The sequence below is a fragment of the Talpa europaea genome (assembly GCF_964194135.1).
Source record: "Talpa europaea genome assembly, chromosome: 13".
NCBI lineage: Eukaryota > Metazoa > Chordata > Mammalia > Eulipotyphla > Talpidae > Talpa > Talpa europaea.
The window spans coordinates 42,660,517-42,675,496 of NC_140080.1; positions in this window are offsets into that span (position 1 = coordinate 42,660,517).

A 14,980-nucleotide genomic window follows, 5' to 3' on the forward strand; every position below is an offset into this window, starting at 1 on the left:
CCCGCATGGCGCGCAAACCTCTCCTGCCGCGCCTGCTGCTCCCCTCAACATTGTATTTCGTCAGTCTGCCTATTCTGTTCCCCTCTCTGGCTCTGGTGAATTCTCTCACCCTCATGTGCTTCTGACTACCCAGTGCTTGTATAAATAAATAAATAAATCTATTAAAAAAAGAATTAGAATTAATTTTTCAAAAAAAAAAATAATTTCAAAATGGTGACAGCAAAGTATTCAACCAAGCACAAGCCCTCCTAAGTGCATGACCTGGTATAATCACTGAGATCATGCCTGCTGCCTGGCCCAAAAAACCAGCTCTTTCCCTTACACGTCATTGCTTTCCCCATTAGATGGTGGCATTAAGTTCAATAGAGAAAGTAGAACCAAAATCTACAACCTATTCAGTCTGGTAAAAAACACAATATACCAAATTGTTCCTCAGTGGTTATGTCGTTGGGCTGGGGGATGAGACCATAGGTGATTTTTTTCTGTTTTTTCTTTATAACTAATTTTAAATTATAAATATAAATTTATTTAAAATAGAGAAGAAGTAGGTGTTTTCCTTTGTTGTTTTAGTGGTTCTACCTGCAGGACAGAGAAGAATTATGGAGCTTTTTGGCCATTCTCTGAGTTTCCCTTTCAGAGACTATTGGTTCCTCTTTGACTGTGATTCCCTCTACTCTCGACCCCAGGCCAGCCCCTTCAGGATCCCTGGCTGGCTGTGGCTGGTCGTGAGCTATCAGGACCAGCATGTTGCATAAATCAGAACCATGGACCAATGGAGAGATGGAGGTCAACTTCCATCTCCGCCATGAAAGCCCATTTCCCTCTCTGGGTCTAATGTTGCATAGGCCTAATGTTGCACGGAATGGTCTAACGCCCAATTACCGCAAAGATCAAAGAGGAAACCGCACCCACCAAGATCCTGCCTTGAGTTTACTACTTTTCCACAAGCAGCAGAAAGCAAATGAAATAGGACAACCTGGGAAGAGGCAGTGTGGGAGCAGGAAGAGGGCTGGGCCGGCAGTCAGGATTTCTAAGTCAGAGATGCTCTGGGTGGGCAGTGTCTTCCCCTCTTGGGACCTCCATCCTCTCTTCAAACACTCCAAGGCTTCCAACTTCTCCCAGAATAAAGACCAAACTCCTTACCAAGGCCCCAACCCATCCATATCACCAGCTCCAACTTTTCCCATCCCTGCCTCAGCTCACACCCTTCCTGCCACCCTAGGCTTACACCTTCCCGTCCATCTCATTCACCCTCAGGCCCTGTGCACGGGCCTGTTCCCTCTGCCTGGAACTGTCTTCCCCAATCTCTTCTTTGATGGGGCTGCCTCCTTCCTGAATTTGGAGCCCTCCTGACATGTCACTCTTTTTTTTTATATTAGTTTTTTTTTTAATCATTGTTCATTTTTAAACAATATTTGCTTCCCCCCATCCCCGCAGGTATAGTCCCCATAGAGTGTCCTTCCCCAGTGCACCCGTGCACCATCACCTCAGTCCCCTGTGCTCCTCCCTCCCTCCCTCTGATCCCTCTCTCTCCTCCTCCCCTGCAGGATGTCTCTGATTTATAATTGTCCGTCTTTGCATTGCTGTGTTTTGTACTGTTACTAGTTTTTTTACACTGATGTCTTATTTGGTTCCCCTATATTCCTGCTATAAGTGAAACCATCCAATATTTTTCTTTTTCCTTCTGACTTATTTCACTGAGCATAATTCCTTAAGACTCATCACCCAAAGCAAAGAAAGTCAAGGAAAAGATAAACAACTGGGATTACATCAATTGAAAAGCTTCTGCACAGCGAAAGAGACCTTAACCTAAACGGAGACACCCCATTGATTGGGAAAAAAATCTTAGCACTCCAGACAACTGATAAGAGACTGATCACAAAGATATATAAGAATTCACATGACTCAACAAAGACAAAATAAACAATCCAGTCAAGAAATGGCAGGAGAACTTAAAAGACATTTCTCCAAAGAGGAAATGCAAATGGCCAACAGGCAATGAAAAAATGTTCAACATCCCTTCTCATCAGGGAAATGCAAATTAAAACCACATTGAGATACCACCGTATACCAGTAAGAATGGCACATATCAAGAAAACAAGCAACAAATGTTGGCGAGGATGTGGTGAAAAAGGAACTCTCCCACATTGCTGGTGGGGGTGCAAACTGGTCCAACCACTATGAAAAGCTGTCTGGAGGTTCCTCAGTCTACTGAAAATGGAGCTTCCATATGATCCCGCAATTCCACTTCCAGGGGTCTACCCAAAGGACACAAAAACATTGATTCAAAAGAACACCTGTACCCTTATGTTTATTGCAGCGCTATTTACAATAGAGAAAACCTGGAAACAACCCAAATGCCCAAAAATAGATGACTGAACCAAGAAGATGTGGTACATGTACACAATGAAATATTACTCAGCAATCAAAAAAGATAAACTCATGGCGTGTCACTCTTTGTAGAGCTTTCCCCAAACTTCCAACTGCCATGCCATGAGCACATGTCAGCATCTTCACAGCCCCCTTCCCCATCTGGACATGCCCTGTTTCTCTGTTGGCATGCTTACGGTGTGTGCATGCCCCCTCTCCTCTGCCTGTGACAGTCAGCATCGTGCCAGTGGGCCTTCTGGCTGGTTGCCCGCTGGAGCTTCAGTGTTAGACATTAAAAATATATTTGGTGAATGAGTGGGTGAAGGAATAGATTGGGTCTCATTTTGCCTGTGAACACAATGAGAGGGTAGGTAATAATGAGTGGTCTGGTCACAGGTGCCTTTCCAAATACACTGCACTTTAGGGGCTCTCCCTAAGAAAGCACAGGCATATTTTGCACCCACTTTGGAGAGGGGGTCATTTGCCCCTTTGAAGGCTATCCCAGACTCTGCCTTTGATCTTTCTCTGAGGGAACAGAAAACAATGAGGATCAAATAGCTGTTCCCTTGGCTGCCAAAGGTGCCCAGGAGTTGGCATTCTCCTTTTGTGGGCCAGAGTGCCCCTTGGTGCCCCCTCTCACGCTCCTGTCCCTCTCACGTTCCTGCCAGGACTGGCAGTCCCTTCCACTGGGTTTCTCATTCTTGCTGCTTGGTTGGCCTCAACCCTCCTATAGGCCCTCTCCCTCCTTTTCCTGCTGCTGAGATCTTAAGACAGCAGACCCCCACACACACACCCCAACACCTCCTCCCAGGGGAGAAATGGGCTCCCTTAACACCAACTCGATCCCCGTCTATAAAACCTTTCAACTTCATAAACTCGTAACTGCAGAAATCTGTCCAAACATTCCGGGGCGTTTGTAACTATTGGTGTTGGCTTGCGGAGTGGAGCCAAGCTGCCAGGGCTTTAATGAGGAAATACTTCACAGTCCCGGCCCAGGGTAAGGGCCAGGGAGGGCGGGAGCTCACGCGGGTGCCAAGGGGCCGTGTGCTCGGCCGCCAGCGCATGGCCAAGACAGGCGAGCGAGCATTTTCTCAGAAAAGCAAGGTCGACCTAATCCTGTTACCGTTTTGGGGGTGTGGGTAGAAGAGGCCAAGTGGGGTCAGAGATGGTGGGACAGTGGTCAAGAGCCAGCGCTTAACCACGGCTGAACTTCTGTGTTGAGATCCGTGTCTCCAGACAGATGAAAAAGGTGCTTTCTCCCTCCCCGGCTGGGGCATGCTGTCTTTTCCATGATTAATGTGGAGAGAATGGCCGAGTCGCTTTGGAGGGCCGGCAGCGAGGAGAAGCGGTCCTTTTTTCCTCCTCAGGCGCCTGTCTGGGGGATGGTGGGCAGGGAAGGGTCAGTTGTGTTGTGAGGGCTGCTGATGAGTCGCCTGGAACTTGCTCAGGAATCCACATCACTGAGTGCCCAGGGTCCTGGCACCCGGGGGGGTGGGCTGTGGGCCACCTCAGGAAGAGGGGGCTGCTGGGGCCCCTGCCAGGCAGCCATAGAGAAGCAACTGCCTGTGGTATTTCCCCTCCACTGAGCCACATGAAACAGCTCTTGGGGGAGAGGGAGAGAGAGCACACTTCAGAAGTGGGTGTGAAAACTTGGGCCTGGCAGCTGAGGTGCCGTCCACTGAAGGGGGCAACACTGTGGCCTCCGGTTCCTGGGCTTAGTCTGAAGGAGTTCCCTCAGGTATGGCCGAGGAGAAAGGGGCCACTGACCGTGTGGTTGGAGGAAACCACTGCCCACCTCACCTCTGCCAGAGGCCCCCCTCCTACAGTGTCAAGACACACTGGGACCTGGATGGGGTCAGCCTGCCACCTTACCTTAGATCCCCTATCTTCAGGGCTGCTGGCCCTGGCCAAGGAGATCCCACAAATTCGGATCCATGGAGAAATGAAGGTCACTCTCCAGGAGCTGGGGAGTTAAGGGTCCTCCCCACAGGGTGATGGATTTCTTTTCCCTTTATTACATACTATCAGCCTTGCCTTGCCTCGTATCCTGGTTCCCCAAGGTGTCTCCCCAAGACTTCCATGGGATGAAACCCCACTGTCTTTACAAAGGAGACACCAGGAATTATGCTTGCTGCCCAGGAGACAGGACAGTCATTGGTTAGGTTTCTGACTCTTAAAAAAGCTGAGACCCAGGAAAAAGCTGAATTTAGAATCAAAAAATGGCTTTGCCCTTGGAGGCCATGTGAAACATGTAGGCGGGAACTCAACAACTCAGAAAAGGGAGAAGACTAAACAAGTGCCCAGACCCCAGCAAGCACTGCCTCATTCCCTATGCCCAGGACCCCTGAATATGACTTCTCCTTCCTCTGCTCTATCCCTGCCGGGGCCCCAACAGGCCAGCTTTCACAAGTCCCCTCAGCTCTCAGCAGAGGCCAAGCTTGGGCCAGAGAAGCCTCAAGACCCCATCAGAGCTGAGAGAACAAGAAAGAAAGAGATGTAGGGTAAGAGTCAAGAAAGCTGATTTCTACCCAGTTCTCTGCTAGAAAGCCATGACTTTGGGGGGTCCTTTTATAAATATCCCTAATATTTGAAGAACACATTACATTTAACAAGATTCTTTCACATCTGTTACTTCATTCTCTCCCAAACCTCTTGAGGCCTCAGTTTCCCACATCAAAATGAGGGGATTGAACCAACAGATGGCTTCAAGGCTTTCCCCCGCAAGTGCTAATATTTTGTGAGAGACTATGTTTTATAGCATCTCATATGTTATATTGTTCGTTTTAGGATTTATGCACTAAGATTCTGTGTTCTGGGATTCTAGAATCCTGGGCATCTAAAATTCAATGGCCTTTGATTCTGAGAATATGTGACTTTTTTGTTCCACACTTGCCTATGTCAATGTTTCCTGAATTTCAGTCGTACCCACACCACCTTCACATGTCGACTATGCCTGCATACCACCTGTATTATTCTTCATTTAGTATTTTTCTTTAAATAGACTCTTTTTAGCTGAAATAAATGTGTTTAAAGTGGAAACTTTATATCACTACTGCAAATGGAAAACCAGTCTCACCTGCCATAAATAGGAGCTAAAAGTAAAAATAAATACAATAAAAACAACATTATTAAATTCTAACTGGATACTGTTGCTTGCCAAAGGCTCCGAGCCCAAGGCCTGCTTTTAAAAATAATTTTTTAGTATATATTTACTATATATATACATGTACCCAGCAAGGCTTAGATGGATATTAAAGACATGTTAGCATCAAATTAAAACTGTGTAATGAGAAGGACTGGAGAGACGGCTGAACTTTTCATCTCTTTCTCCTGAGGTGGCTCGGCTCAGCGCTGGCCTGGACAGCACCGAGGTCACTGCAGGGAGATGTCTCCCACAGCACAAATCAAATCTCTGCTACCAGCGTAGGAGAAGGACACTGCAACTCTGACCTCCTGGCCGCTCATACTCATCCTGAGACAATTGTCCACACATTGCCCAGGGTCATCCCCCTGCCCATCACCCTGTGGCTAAGAGAAAGGCTGGAAACCTTGAGTCCTACTGTCTTTTCCACCAGACTTAGACTGCTCTGTGTGTGTGTGTGTGTGTGTGTGTGTGTGTGTGTGAGAGAGAGAGAGAGAGAGAGAGAGAGAGAGAGAGAGAGAGAGAGACTATGAGACTATTAAATTACTTTAGCTAACGCTGCCTCATGTTCATTCATTAATTTCACAATAATTTCTTAGATTATTTGTGTAGCTAAGGTGATACCAAGGGTCACCGTGGGGAGTCAGAACACTTGGTTCCTATTCCCAGCACTGACAGGTACCTTAGGCAAGTCATTTCTCTTCCTAATGGCCTGAGGGTCCGCATCTGTAAAGTGGAAGACTTGGCCTAAGGAACTCTCCTTTCTTATAGTCTATGATCAAAGTCTCAACCTGTGAGTTGCAGATTCCCAGGAGGTGGGAGCACACTTTTTTAAAGAGATCTGGGATGTTGCCTGTGTGTCAAGCATTATCTGTAAACTAAATAGATGAAATTACACCTCCTTTTGTGTATATTGGAGCAAGGAAGTAAAGCACAGTGCAAAAGGGTCTCACACTTTACTGAGTGGAACATCTGATGTGAACGGGTCTGGCTCCATTGCCAACTTGCATGGAACTTACAGTTTTGCAAAGAAAATAGAAATCATGTGAGCTCAAGACTAGGAGAGAAACACGCATGGTTCCTGAAGTTCAGAGGCAGGAGAGACCTGTGATCTTTTAGGGGTCACACCCCTTTGAGAATCTGAGAAAATCCTGACTCTCTTCCCTAAACATGCACACAAGCACCAAATGTCACATATGATTTCTTAATGTCACAGAATTTCTAGTTCATCTCACAAACCTTCGATTAAGAATTCTTAATTTAGATAAACTCATAATTTAGATAAACTCATCTCACAGAAGGCAGGAGAGTCTGGAGCAAGTTCCTAACTTAAATTTTTTAACAAGAGTAACAAGCAAGTTATTAGAAGTCAGAGACACAAAGGGCTCATGGCCTAGGGACCTGGGGGCTTCCCCCAGAAAGAAAAGGGGCAGAGGGGAAGCTTGAGCAAAATAAACTATGAGACATCTTCTCTGTTCCTTCTGCTAGACAAAGAAATGAATTAAGCTGTTTTGAAAGACCAAACTCATAGGCTTCAAAACATAAACAAGCAAAGCCTCTTAAATCATTGGGGAATTGTTTATGAATATAATTATGGGATTAAATTGTTCATAATAAGCAGAGACTAGCCTGAGAATCCACAAGGACCACGATTGGATGGAGAAAATGAGAGCATCTGGCCACACCCCTCTGGGAATGAGACCCCTTCTGAGATGATCCTCTCCAAAGACAACACCACCAGCTGGAAAATTCTGCCTCCATTCTCATGATCATGTACTTTGGAGTGCTGGAAAACTGATGGACATGTAAGATTTAATAGTGAAACTATGCTTTTGATCCTCCAGTGGTGATAATTTTAAAAAGCATGGCCAAACCACCAGCACTACAATTACACCCAGCAGTCTCATGGCAAAGGACAAAGGACCTGATGGCCAAGTATGATTGATGCTGCTTGGCAGCCAGGGCATAGACCCCCTCATGGCTGTGGGGGTGAGAAGGTGGGAGGAGGCACATGCACAGAGAACACAGACTTCGCACACATTCTATCCAAGTCACCTGATATCTTGTTACAATAGGGATTCTGATGCAAGAGGCCAGGGATACAACTAAGAATCTGCGTTTCAACAAGCTTCCAGGTGATGCTGATGGCACTGGTCCTTGAGTCACATGTCGATTGCACGGTCTCAGATAATGGCTATGCCAGCCCTTGAACTGTCAGACAGACCTAGCTTCAAATCCTCACTTCCCCCATCCCACTTGCTGAACTCAGTTACTTTGCCTGTTTGAGAACCAGCCCCTTATCTGTAAAATACGGATAGACTCAAGACCACTTGTTCACTCAACAACTACTCATTTGGCATCAACTGTATTTAGCTGACCTGCTTCTTCTGAATTATCCCAACCCCAACTGTGCTAGGTCCCGAGGTGCAATGGTGAGCAGGAACAGGTCCAGCTCCTGTTGACTTGGACCCAATAGTCCTGGAGATGATAGACGTGGAGTCTTTAGTACAGTGCCTGCTATACCAGAAGAGTGCAGCAAACCATACCTATTTTGATTAGGAGGAGGAAGATGATCACCAGTTTCAAGAACCTGGGAAACAGAGCTCTTCTATTCAATGCTGTCTATGTGAATGGGTTTGAGATCCATTCTGCAATCTGGGGGACACATATGTGAAGCATCCACAGTCTCTCTCTTTGAGACGCTCCTGGTTTTGTGGGGAGAATCTCACCCTGCTAGCACAAATTAGATACAGGTTTACTCTGCTCACGCTTGGTCCCCACCTCTGGCCTCTACTCTCTTCTCAAAGCTGACCCTAGTTCTCCCTGGGTCATCCCACTCCCAACTTTACTTTTCTTAGTCTACCTCCCAGGTATGCACTCCTTACACACTCTGATTTGAAAGGGTTGCTCCCTCTTCAGTAATGACCCTGACCTTGCTCCTGCTCAGCCTGCCAGATGACCTAGAGACCTCCCCTTTGGAGCTGGCACCATACCTGGCTTCCATGTCCTCCTGCCCACCAGGGTGCTACCAACTCATCAAACTGGACACTGAGTACACACCAATGTTATGGGATTCTGGGGGGAAATCACAAAGGCTTGGAATGTTCTATAAATTTACACCTTATTCTCAGGCAAAGGTCCAGGTGAACTGGGATAGGGTTCATCCAGAGGCTGGGGTTCTTGATGTCCACCTGCTTCCAGTGGACCCTGCTCACACTGGTTCTGGGCCCATCCTGCATTCTTCCTGGTACAGATTGCCCTGCAGCAGTCTTCTGAGACTGGGCTGGTGAGACAGAGGACAGAGCAATGTGAAGAAACAGCCAAAGACAGGGAGAAGACCAGAGGCTGCCTGACCCTTCAAATGAACTATATAAGTTAACAACAGCGGTTTGTTAAGAAACTACTAAGTACAGCTCTTTGCAATCTTTCATCCACTCCCTCCCCGCTTCCACCCACAGTCATGAATTTCCAGCTGAGTGGCTTCAGCAGGTATAAGATCGAACCCTGGTCACCAGAGGCCCTGCACCAGGCCAACAGGAAGGTTTTCGATCTTCTTAATGCAAAATGCAAGTCAGCATTTCTTTCCAAGAGGAATCCAAATAAACTGGACTGTTCTCTATAGAAGAAAACACAAAAAGCAAGAGTCGGAAGAAATTCAAACGAAAAGAACACTTGGTGCAGTCAATCTCAGCAGCCGTCACCAGTGCATCTCTTGCTGATATGGCCAAGAGGAGCGAGAAGCCTGGTTAGAAAGTCTCAATGAGAATAAGCTATCAGAGCTGCCAAGAAAGCAGAGAAGCTACACATACACTAAAAAGACAGCAATGACTGCTGCTAAGACTCCCACAAAGGCAACCATCTAAACAAAAGATTGTGAAGTCTGTGAAAATTTGTACCCCAAATTGGTGGAAAACACTGAGTTGAAAAGAAAAAAAATTACATAAATAATATCTGTCTATAACTAAAAAATAAATAAATAAACTATTAAGTGCAGCTCTGGGCCTTGGGGGCACGGTGTGGAACAGGGGCAAGTCTTCGTTCTGTTGAGCTCACAGCCAACAATGGCAGGATGGGTCAGTCCAAACCAGTGGCACCATTGTTGAGTACTAGCATGAGCCCCGAGCAGATCTGGGGAGACCTTCAGGAGAAAGAAGGCTAAGCAAGGAAAGAATGTTCCAACATGGGTAATAGTCTAAAGTGAATAGAGTGAGAAATGGCATGTCTGAGAAGGGATCAAGGCAGGCCACAGAGGGCTGCCCCTTCTAAGCAACTTAGAACACTCCTGACACCAGCATTTCTGGGGATGAGGAGAGGGGTCCTACAGCGTAATTCAGCAGTGCAGCAGGGCAATTAGCCTCCCTTTTCCAGGAGGGGAAACTGAGGCACTAGAAGTGATTGGTCACACTAGCAGAAGGCAGAGGAGCCAGGAGTCCATCCCAGTGATCTGAGACCAGGTCCTACACTTTCAAACACACTGTTAAGTACATATAAATACACATATGTTAAAATTTAAGTTGAAAAAAAAAAACCAAAACCGCACCCAGGGTGCAGGGCTCAGCCAGAGGCCATACAGGCAAACTCTATTTAAACCCATTTAACAAGGAACCTCTTAATGATCTCATTAGGCTGGACAGGGCCCTTAGGAAACTTGAGGCAAGGCCCTGCTTTAAATGGGGCTTCTTTGAAGTGGCCACCACCTGAAGCAGCCACCTGAGAGGGAGGGGGGAACAAAGCCAGCCTGTGAGCCCCACGCTCTCTTGGGCAGGCGCCATGGAGCAGCTAGCACTGCAGGGTTTGGCTCGTTGTGGCCAGGGTGCCTGTGGGGTTTCCATCAGCTTGCTCCTAGCCACGCTCTCCACAGGCTTGTTCAGATGCAGGATCCACTGGCCACAAAAGAGGTCATGTGTCCTTATGGCAGTGGGCAGAGAAGCCTGGAGCCTTCCCAGGGCCTTCCCCTCTCAGGATGGAACTACCAGATTCCCCTCATCCCTCATCTGGCTCCTGACCAAGGATGCTATAAAGAGGTTCTCCCTGACCCCAGACTCAATCTCCACCTTCTCTATTCCCCAGTTTATTCCCTCAATCCTTCTGTTTCTAGGCTACTTTCCTGCACCCTCCAGCCACCCAAATCTCATCTCTCCATGACTTCCTGAAGGGCAGGTACCTGATCTTCCCTGCGAGTATTTGTGGAGATCCCAACCAGGGAGACCCCCAGCCCCAAGCATGTCTGTTTCTCTGGCCAGTTCAGGATCCTCTGGGCTCTCTCTCCCTCTGGCTGGGTCCAGCATGAAGGGAGAGGGTCAGGGTCCCAGCAGGCCATGCCACACACCTTCTAAGCGGCCCCAGCCAAGGCTCAGGGTGACTGAGAAGTCATCACCTGGCCAATCATCCCACTGTGGGTGTGCAATCCAGACAGGCAGAAGGAACCGATTCACCTTTCCAGAACTGCATGCCGAAGCCCTCCCAGCAGGCTGTGGCTGAGGCCCCTGCCTATTAATAGTCAAGCAGCTGTTTGCCTCCCTGAATGAGACTCTTTATTGCAAGCTGCGTTGACAAAACAGAGCCTGCTCCTTCCTGCTTGGAATATTTGGAGGTGGAGGGGCCATGGGGAGATGTTCCTTCCTTCCAGGGAAATTGAGAAGGTCAGCACAGGAAGAGACCTTAGCAGTGAACCCCACCCCCTCAAAAGCAAAGGTTGTTCTCACCATTCCCTCTGCCCCCCACCCTCCTCCTCCCATGCTTCCAGCTTCAGCCTGCAGCCCACTGTCCCCCAGTATATCTTCAACATCCTTACACTCCTTGGGCCCAGCTCCAAAGCCACCTTGGGTAGCAGCCCCTGCTGACCTTTCTCCCATGCCCTGTCCCTTAAGCCCACCTTGTGTGTGACTCTGTGTCCTCTCCCTCAGGGCCTGGCCTTTTCACGTGCTGTTCCCTCTGCCTGGGGCTTTTCTGACCCTCTTCATGTGTTCGATGGTCCCTTGAGTCTGGGCTTAAAAGAAACCACTCTGGGAGACCTCCCTTCCCTTCACCTTGTGCTTCCACTCTTCACCTGACCTTCTGAAAGGGGAAGTGGGGATTTTTTTCCCATTGTGTTGCTTCACCAGTCGCCACTGACACTGAACTGAATCAGAGGAAGTTTACGGGATCTTCCTCCCGTTCCCCAGGCCCCCGGTCGATGGGTGACCAAATCCTGTTCACTCAACCTGGTTAAGGAAGGCAATGTGGAAACAGGCTGCCTGGGGTTGAAACATGACTCTTGATGGACTTGTGACTGTGGGTAAGTCACTCAACCTTGCAAAGTCTTAGTGCCTGCCTCATAAGGTGGCTGTAAGGAGTCAATGAGAACATGCTTGCAAAATTCCTAGCCCAGGGCCCTGCACATTCAGCAAATGCCAGTTGCAAAAGCAATTTGACTCAACATTTTGATCTGACCAGAGAATCTTTCCCCTCCTCGTGAGCCACTGTCCACAAAGGGGTATGCCCCTCAGTACATGCTTTGAGAAGCATCTGGTCGGCTGACTCTCCTCCCATGAATAGGCCAGGAACGTGAAACCAGAAGGAACAGAGGGAAGAGTCATGACCCCAAGGTGCTGCTGCTTCTCTAGTCTGGGCCCCAGCAGCCAAGGCCACTGGCCAGCTTTCTGCAGCAGCAGACCTGCCAGGGAGGGACTGGATGCCCAGGGTCTGGCCTTCTTCACAGTCTAGCACTAGGCCTGACTTTTGGGTCCCAAAGCCCTTCAAGGTGCCTATGGCATATGTGCCAGGAGTGAATGGGATTTGTTCCTTCCCTGCTGGTATCGGGGGCTGGATGGGGAGCAGAGGGAGGAAGGCCACAAGCCTGGGAGGTAAGATGTGGCTTCCAGGAGGCTGGCTGCCTGCTCCTGCTCCCTCAGGCTTCCAGACCTTCTTAACTTGTTTCCAAAGACAGAATACTAATCCCTGCCTGGTACAGGACTTGTCAGTCCCCAAGCATGTTTGCTTTCATGATCTCATTTGATCTCTTAGCTGCCTGCCCATGAGCAGAGTGAGACTGTCAACTCAGCTAGTGGTAAAACCGAGGCTCAGAAAGGGCAAATGCCTTGCCCAGCATCACAGAGTGAGGGTGTGGCCATGCTGAGGCCAGGCCTCCCAGCTCCCTACCCAGTGCTCTGAGCATTCAACCTGGCTGTTGTTCAAGGTGGGTGGTAGAATGTTCTCTGTGGTGTCAGAGAAACCGTTTCTCTCAGCAAGTAGCTCTAGGCCCATAATCATGAAAAGACACTCAACTTCATTAGGACTCAGAGAAATCCAAGTGTAGACCATTATGAGATGTGCCCACTAGACTGGCAAAAATAATAATGAGGCCGACAATAACACCAAGTGTGGGCAATCGCCTGGTTGCTTGCTGCAAGAGGAGGTATCTGTGGAGATAAGTGACCTGGAAAATAATTGAGTATTATTTTATATAGTTGATGCTTCACTTTCCCTACAAACTAGCAATTCCACTTCTGGGAATATAGACCCCAGTGCTTCCCATTGACCCCAGCAATGTTAGAAATTTGAAACACTTTCATGCCAGTTGGCAAGTAGCTACCATTCCAAGTCTCGCCCCTGCCCCTTCATTGTATGACCCCGGTGTGGGGGCTGCCTCAGTTCCTCCCCTGGGGACCCTTCCAAACTCCCCTTGATCCAGCAACTAAAAGGTTAATAGACTCCCTCTAGCTCCATAGCAGTCATTCTGGTCGCTCTGTGCCCTTGCCCTTCCGGCTGTTTATTATTATTATTGCTATTATTATTATTATTATGTATACCCTGGAGAAACTCTTGCTCACACACACCAAGAGAAATGAGCAAGTTTATTCATAGCATCGATGTTCTTGGTAGAAACAACAACCCCAATAGCCACAGTAACAAAACAACTATAAATAAGTTGACATGCTGGACTGGAGATGCCCTTCTGAGCCGCTTCCTCCCGTGGGGTGAGAGAAGCAGCTGGGGCCCAGGAGTGGGAGGACAGGGCAGGGCGCCATGCTGGATAGCAGGTACTGAGCGCTCGATCTGTGCCAGATACTGTGTCCTAAGGGCTGTAATCTTATTTACCAAATGAAGAGGCAGTTGCTATTCTTCATCCCATCTGATGGGGGAGGAAATGGAAACAGAGAAGAAGTGGCTTGGCTGAAGTCACTGCGGAGTTGGGGTTTGAGCTGGCCTCCTTTGGATCCCAAAGCCTTAGCTCTTATTCCCCACTGTGGGAACATTGCCAGAGAAAAAGGAGGGTCATGGGTGGGGCAGAACTTACTCTGCTTAGGAATCTTAGCATCTTGCCCAGGGCCTGCCACTGGAAGACGGTTAGCAAATAGGCTGATACAGCAAGTCAGTCAACTTGTGTCTGACCTCACTCACTGCTCCTCTCCTGCCTGCTACCCGAAACCAGGCCAGAAGCCTCCCCTGACCACTGACCTCCTGGCTTTCAACCTGGACTTGTGAGTAGACACTCTGTGAGAGGCCCCTCCAAATCTTTAAACACAAAGAACATGGTGTGGGCACTGATTCGATCATCTGTTCATTTCTAGACATTGTGTGGCATTTTCTAGACATTTGCTAGCCTACTGCGTGCAGGGTGCTGAGCTGAGTTTAGGAGAAACAGTGGTGACCACACCTGGATCCTGCTTTTCGGAGCTCACAGCCTGCCCTGGGTAACCCCAGCCCTGAGACTGGGTCCCCCAGAGCAGCAGGTGCTGGTATGAAGCCCACACTCCAGGCTCAGTGGACATTCCATCCGGCAAAGTGGTGAGTCAGCCTGGCTGCTGCAGTCAGGCTGGGGTGGGTATTCTGTCCCCAAGGGCCTCCAGTCTGACCTTTCACCTGAGAGGGAATTTGTTTTTGCTCTGGGGAAAGAGGTATAGCTGTGGAGAAATTCAGTGTGTTCAGTTATTTGTTTGGTTTCCTTAATTTAATCTCTTTAGCAAATAAAAATAAAGATAGTATGTTTGCCCAAATAGTGACAGGCCCCACCTGAGGTGTTATTATTAACTTACTGGAATTAGAATCACACCACTACTGCTAGTGGCCAAGGTGGCCAGGGCAATGAGGGGCAGCCGGAGGTGGGGTCAGGAGCCCAACTCCCAGCTCAGCTCTGCCCATAATTGATGTTGGAAAAGCCATTCTACCTCTTTAGGCCTCATTTTCCTCCTTTAGGAAATGAGAAGCTTAAACATGTTTATCAAGACAGAACTTTCACATTCACTATCTCACTTTGCTTTCATAATATCCTGGGCGGAAGTCATCTTGATCCCTATTTTATTGATGGGGAAATTAAAGCAGAAGAATCAGAAGAGACATGGTGGCCCAGCCAAAGAGAGGGGAGACAGGACATGAATCCAGCCCCCCCCACCCCACCCACTGCCCTTTTGTCCTCTCCAGGTTTCTCATGCCTGAGTAATACCAGATGCCTTAAAAAATTGCATAACCATGCTAAGCTTCTGTCCA